General features: G+C 33.9%; 1 non-coding gene across 1 annotated transcript; it reads left to right on the top strand.

Annotated features, from left to right (window-relative positions):
- Window positions 1-235: 235 nt before the first annotated feature.
- On the top strand, window positions 236-342 carry LOC148211387 (small nucleolar RNA R71). Its single transcript, XR_015791113.1, has one exon. It is a non-coding gene; the product is annotated as a small nucleolar RNA R71 (small nucleolar RNA).
- Window positions 343-6,259: the final 5,917 nt, after the last annotated feature.

Here is a 6,259-nt window from a genome sequence, read left to right on the forward strand (position 1 = left end):
TTTGGCTTGCATTGAGGCTACTGTGTCCAACTCAAAGATTCCTGCTGATACTTGCTTCTTTGGCATTTACCTTCCTATTTCTCCTTGGTCATTAATGTCTGTCATCTTGTTCAAGATATCAACAATCTCATTAACCGACTTTTATAACAATGAGCCATTGGCTGCGGTCTTCAACATCATTCTTTATAAACGATCCAATACTCTATATTACTGCTCTATCTGCACACATGCGGGCAATCCATGGCTTGTGCATCTTCTGAGTAACTCTTTGAAACACTCCCAAGATTCATGAACTGCTTCGTTCTCCTTTTGTCGAAAAGATACAATGTCTTCTCTAAGGTCTGCGTTCCTGGTCAAAGTATGGTACTTTGCCAAAACTTTCTCCGTCAGTTCCGCCCAAGTGGTGATAGAATTTGGTTCTAGTGCGTTTAGCCAAGTCCTTGCACTGTCCCTAAAAGAAAAAGGAAACATTTTTAGTCTTAGTGCATCTTCAGAGACAGCAGGAATTTGAAATGCATTAGCTATTTCAATAAAAGATTTGAAATGGGAGTAAGGATCTTCGTTAGTCAATCCTCCGAACTGGCCCATCCTCTACAACATCTGGAACATGACTGGCTTAAGTTATGGAATGCATGAGTGACATAGTTCCGCATGGCTACATCTCGGTTATCTGCTAGAAGGATCGGATTAGGAACTTATCATGCTCGGTTGGCTGCTTCTTCACCTGCCATATCTCCATTCACAGGTGGATCTTGTGGATTTCAATTCATCCCGATGGTCTCTTCTTCAACTTCTACTTCTTCAACTTCTTTCTCTTTTTTATTTTCTCTTTCTTTTCTCTACCTCTGCTCATGCTTTATCATTTTAAGGGTTCTTTCAATCTCTGGATCAAAGGTTAACCAACCAGACCCTGTGCTCGTACACAGCTCCCTTAAATGTTAGATATAACAATTAAGTCTAATGACAGAGGTATGCAACAATCACACATGAAATAATTCACTTGAAAAGAATATGATTTTGAAAAATAAATCCCCGGCAACGGCGCCAAAAACTTTTTGGGACTTTCTCTACCTTCAAAAAGATTAGAGACTTGTGCAATCGCACACGGTCACAAGTAATACCTGGAAGTAATCCAAAATCGAATCCTCATGGACTTGTTGCTTTTCAAAATCAAGTAATGTCCTGAAATTCAAATACGCAATTGTGATTTATGAAGAAAAATGTGATGAAATGTAGTTGTTTGGAGTTTTAACTAACAAGCAATTTAATAAAACTCAACCTCTTAGTTTCTTACCTTAGTTTTGATGCAAAACGTGGAAAAGACACATTGTTGGGAAAATCCACCAGGGGCAATTCTAGCTTTTCTTGGGAATCTGCGTTATACTCTTTCACTACCATTTTTGTTGCTGCAGAGGCTAGGGTAACCTACAATCATATGTCTAAGTGTGATTACAATCCTAAGGAAGATTTATCAACTCATTTGAATTATGGGTCAGAAGGCCTATGTCTGAGACCATGTTTTATGCGCTTATATCGAAGTCACATCCTATTGGTTTCCTATTCTTATACCTAACTCACCCTTCTCAGGGTTGGGTTTTAGTGTATAAATCAAGTTCCCACTGGCCAAATGGAAAAAATACGTAAAGGGAAGTTTTTAGAAACCAACCCAAAAAAGTGTCAGGTGCAATCTAGACAAAATCCCGAGCGTGTTAAAAATCAAAACATTTTGATTGAGGCATTCCACAAAGAGGTTGATAACTAATTTAGATCATTTTTAAATGAAAGAAAATGCATGAACACATAAAGGAAGCATTTTTCATTGAATTAAAACGAATAAATGAGTCGTACAATGAATTCTAGCTTGATGCTCTTCTCTCTCGAGTGTGAGGGGAGTGTAAACTCGCTAAAGAACAAAAGGTAGAACTTTAATTAAAAGCAATACGATAAGCAAAAGTATGAAATTAGAAGGAAATATCAACTAAAATATAAATCTAAAGCCTAAGAACGAGTAGATTTCGTCCACCAAGCGAGACAGAGTTCTACAACGAAAGAGGAAGTAAATGAAGCTGAAAACGAGCTTGGAAGGGATGATTTATTGCTGGTGGATGGTTTTTTTATATATACCCTTAGAGTTGTTGAACTTCCTACCTTTTTAGGTGGAAATTAGTTAAGATACACCTAACCACTTCCATTTAACTTAGACTCACAGTAGGAGCTTTGATTCAAACACATGAGAAATTTTCTTCTTGCCCTTCATTAATCAAAACACACGTTTTGCCAAATTGTTCTTCAAAATTGCTCCAAGCACAATTCCTGCAAAACAAAAAACTGTTATTTTCTTCCAACTTTGATCGCATTTTTCTCATATTTTTCCTAAAGTACCATGTATGACTCTTATGCATAACTGTTCTATGCATGTTGTACTTTAAGAATATGTGATCCTTTGCAAATAATGATGAGAAATGGGTCAAACAGACATACCGACACATGTTTCTACAGTAAAAAGTCAACCCTAACACCATTACACAAAAACAAAATCCTCCCTTTCTCGTGTTATGTTCGACACCTCCCCATCTCTCTCGCACTCGCTCGTTCTCCTTGATGAAAGTCTGACGCTCTCGTTCTATTCTTCGATGTCGAATCCTTCTTCAACGGCAACTGAATAGAAATCTAGTGAGCACAGTACGACTTCCTCTTTTGGCAGCGGCGCAACTCAGAATTTGATCTTAAGCGGCGCAAGAAGATCAAGAAAGCTAATCGTCTGCTCACTCATAAGGTACCTCTAAATGCCCCTACTCTCCATCTACTTAAAACCCTAATTTTTCTATAGTTCTGAAGGGATCGAATCCTGCAGAAGAAGCGTGTGAACGCGTGTGCTTCGATCTTGTTTTGGTATTACAACAAAGAAAAGACATAAGCACGATTAAAAGGAAGTTAGTGAAACATACTTTTGAAGACACTTCTTCATTGTAGACACTGATGCCACCAAAAGACCTTCGTCGCTATCCTCTTGACGTTGAGAACTGGGTTGGTGGGAACCGTCTTATAATTGATAGGGAGATCGAGAGATGGAGAGAGATTTTCTCGTTGGAGTTTTGAATCGAGGATCGGGGGACCAAAATAAATGGGAAAACCTCCATTTTTATAAGGGAGGAAGAGTGGTGGGGAAGTCACAACTTCCCCACTCATCACCTCCTGGCTTCCCACCATTAATCGTTGGAAGTGGGAGGCTTATCCTCCCTTGTTTTTTCTTTGTTGTAATTAAAACAATTTGAATTAAAATAATAAATAATTAAATCTCATTTAATTAATTCCAATAAAAGTTATTAATTTAATTAAATTAAATCTAAATTAATTTAACCAAATTAATATATCACATTAATTTAATTATTTAATTAAATTAAACTTAAATTAATCGACTATATTAGAGTCGAATTCTACTATCCTTTCTCTCGTAATTTTGAATCCAATTCAAAATCAACTTTATATTATAATGTATCAACATACATTATATTAATGGCATCTCATACAATTAACCTTAATTCTCATCAACTATTTTGAACAATTCAAATTCTTTTCAAGACTAAATATTCTTAACTATCTGTTACGAGTTAGCAAGAGGACCTAATGGACCTATAGATCGGAAGTTCAAACGATACGAGATTAATTGATTAAACTCATTAAGCATATTAATCAACATTCGATAACTGTCAATCACTCCACTAAAGACCCACAGCTGCACTCTTTTCACTGTAGAAGATTTTTCATCCATGGATATTGACCATTATTGGCAAGTAAATCATTCACGAGTGTAAATCAAAGGGTGAGCCCTAATAGGCAGGAGTCCATAACTTTATTAGCTAACAGGTAAGATCGAGTTACCTAGTCATCGTATTGAAATATAAATCTATTAGCTAACGGTGTTACAGCTAAAGATTAATTATTTTGCGGTCCGGTCTTCTACAAACTCATTGTATAGGATACCCCCACTCGCATGTCTCCACACGAACGACCTGGATCAAGTCATTTGTAACTATTACAAAGTGCACTGTATCCATAGTGTTATCAGGATAAGGTTGATAAGGTACTCAACCTTATCCATATACTATAAACCTTTTAGGTTACTACTGGAATATTATCCACCTTTAAATCGAATATATACTGTATGTATATATATACACTGTATGTCAAATATATACACTGTATATTAAATATATATTGTATATCCGTTATATACTGTTTTAATTAGTTGACATAACCTCAGATGTTAGTTTATTGGACTTGGGTTAATGCAATTCTAAGAGAAACATCAATAACAACTTTATCGAATGAATATGTGTTTTATGTTTGCAAACCACGAGTTTAGGGCATAAAAACCCAACAGATTTTTCATGTTAACTCTTGAATTTCCTTGGTATTTTCTAGGGTTATTGTGCTAAATGCCTTCATTTTTGTTAAAACCTTCCCTCTCATCTTTAAATAACATTCTCGTAAGAATTTTCTAAAGACATTGGTGATACATAATGTAAATGGTTTCGTGATTTCTAAATTAAATGGAACACCATTCCAAATTGGATTTGGAAATCTCTTCTCGACTATCTCAGACTGTCCTTCCCCGATCCGAAAAATTAATAGAAAATGAATATGGTAATTTGTTAACTTCTTTTAATTATAATTTTTATGAGATTCCCAAATTGGAGAAGAATGGGTGATCACCATCTCGAAAAGGTGTGTCGAATCAATTTGAGACGATTTGAAAAATCATTTGTGTTTTGTGATTTGTTGTAATTTGTCAAATTTAGATTTTTGTGATATATTATGGAACTTGTACCTACACATGATGCTCTCTGTTTGTTGTCTCGATTCTTTAGCAACTTAGAATAAACCATATTTCAAAAACATGAAATTTTGAAATTAAGAAAAAACATTAGATGTACAAAAAGTAAAAGAAACTTAACAGATGTTGTATTATTAGAGGTCTCTTAACTGATTTAAATGAACTGACTTTGATATTTTAAAATGCTTAGTGAATCCACCATCTTTTTTTGTGTGCATTGTTGGGCCGCATTTGTAATGAATACATATGCCCTTAAAGAAAGGCCGTGAACAAGAACTCCCTAGGAAGCGAGACCTTGGAATGAATACATATGCCCTACCCCAAATATCACGTAATTAGTTATGAATATTTTTCTCTTTCTACTCTGACTCAAATATCATTACTTAATAATTGAAGTTTTTATATTAATAATCCATAATAAAGTTAGAAATGTAAGATTAGATGTGGGATATGTATGATTTTAAAAAAGCTCAAATTTTGTTTGGCGTGTAGTTAACGTATGTTGATTAAGATGGTTAATAAGTTTAACCAATTAATCTCGTAACGTTGGAACTTCTGATCTATAGGTCCATTAGATCCCCTTGCTAATTCGTAAAACGTAATTAAGAACATTAATTTTTGAAGAAATTTGAATTGTTCAAATTTAATTAAAGGGAATTTGAGTTAACTGTGTATGACAGTGTATGATGATACATTATCATAAAACTATATATTATGAGAGAGTACGATGAATTATATTCATATTAGAACTATAGGTTAAATTTTAATGTGAATTGGATTTATATTAAATACTATAGATTATGAGGGATAGGTATATTTGAATATGATTCAAATATTAATTAATTTAATTAAATGTTATTAATTAAATTATGTTTATTTAATTAATTAATTAAATAATATCTAATTAAATTAAAATATGTTTTAATTTAATTAATTATTAAATTTATTTATTAAATTGAATATAAATAAATAAATAGGTATATATATATACCATAATTAATAAACTCACCACTTTCCCACCAATTTTCCTGGGAAAGTGGTGAGTTCTTCCCCTCTCCCTCTTCCCTCATCCTTTATAAAAACAAAAGGAATTTCCTGTTTTTTGGTTAATCATCTCATCAAGAACAAGATCTCTCTTTTACGATCTCAAATTTAATTCCTTGAGTTTTTCTCTCCAAGAACCTAGATCCCACAATCCGGTTCTTAAATGCTTGAGGATAGCAATGTTACTAAGTGGTGGTATTCAATCACGCATACGAGAACATTTGTTCGTGTCAAACCAAAACTGGGTTCGAGGAAGAAGTTTTTTATCAACCATCTACAAATGTAAGTTGTTTTCTTCCTCCCAATAGGCTTAACCTCTTCTTTAATAGAAATGTTCTGTTTTTATAAAATCGATATCGTTCCATTTCGAAAATCGAA

Source organism: Momordica charantia (assembly GCF_013281855.1).
Source record: "Momordica charantia cultivar OHB3-1 chromosome 5 unlocalized genomic scaffold, Mcharantia_2.0 BLBB01000005.1, whole genome shotgun sequence".
NCBI classification, from domain to species: domain Eukaryota; kingdom Viridiplantae; phylum Streptophyta; class Magnoliopsida; order Cucurbitales; family Cucurbitaceae; genus Momordica; species Momordica charantia.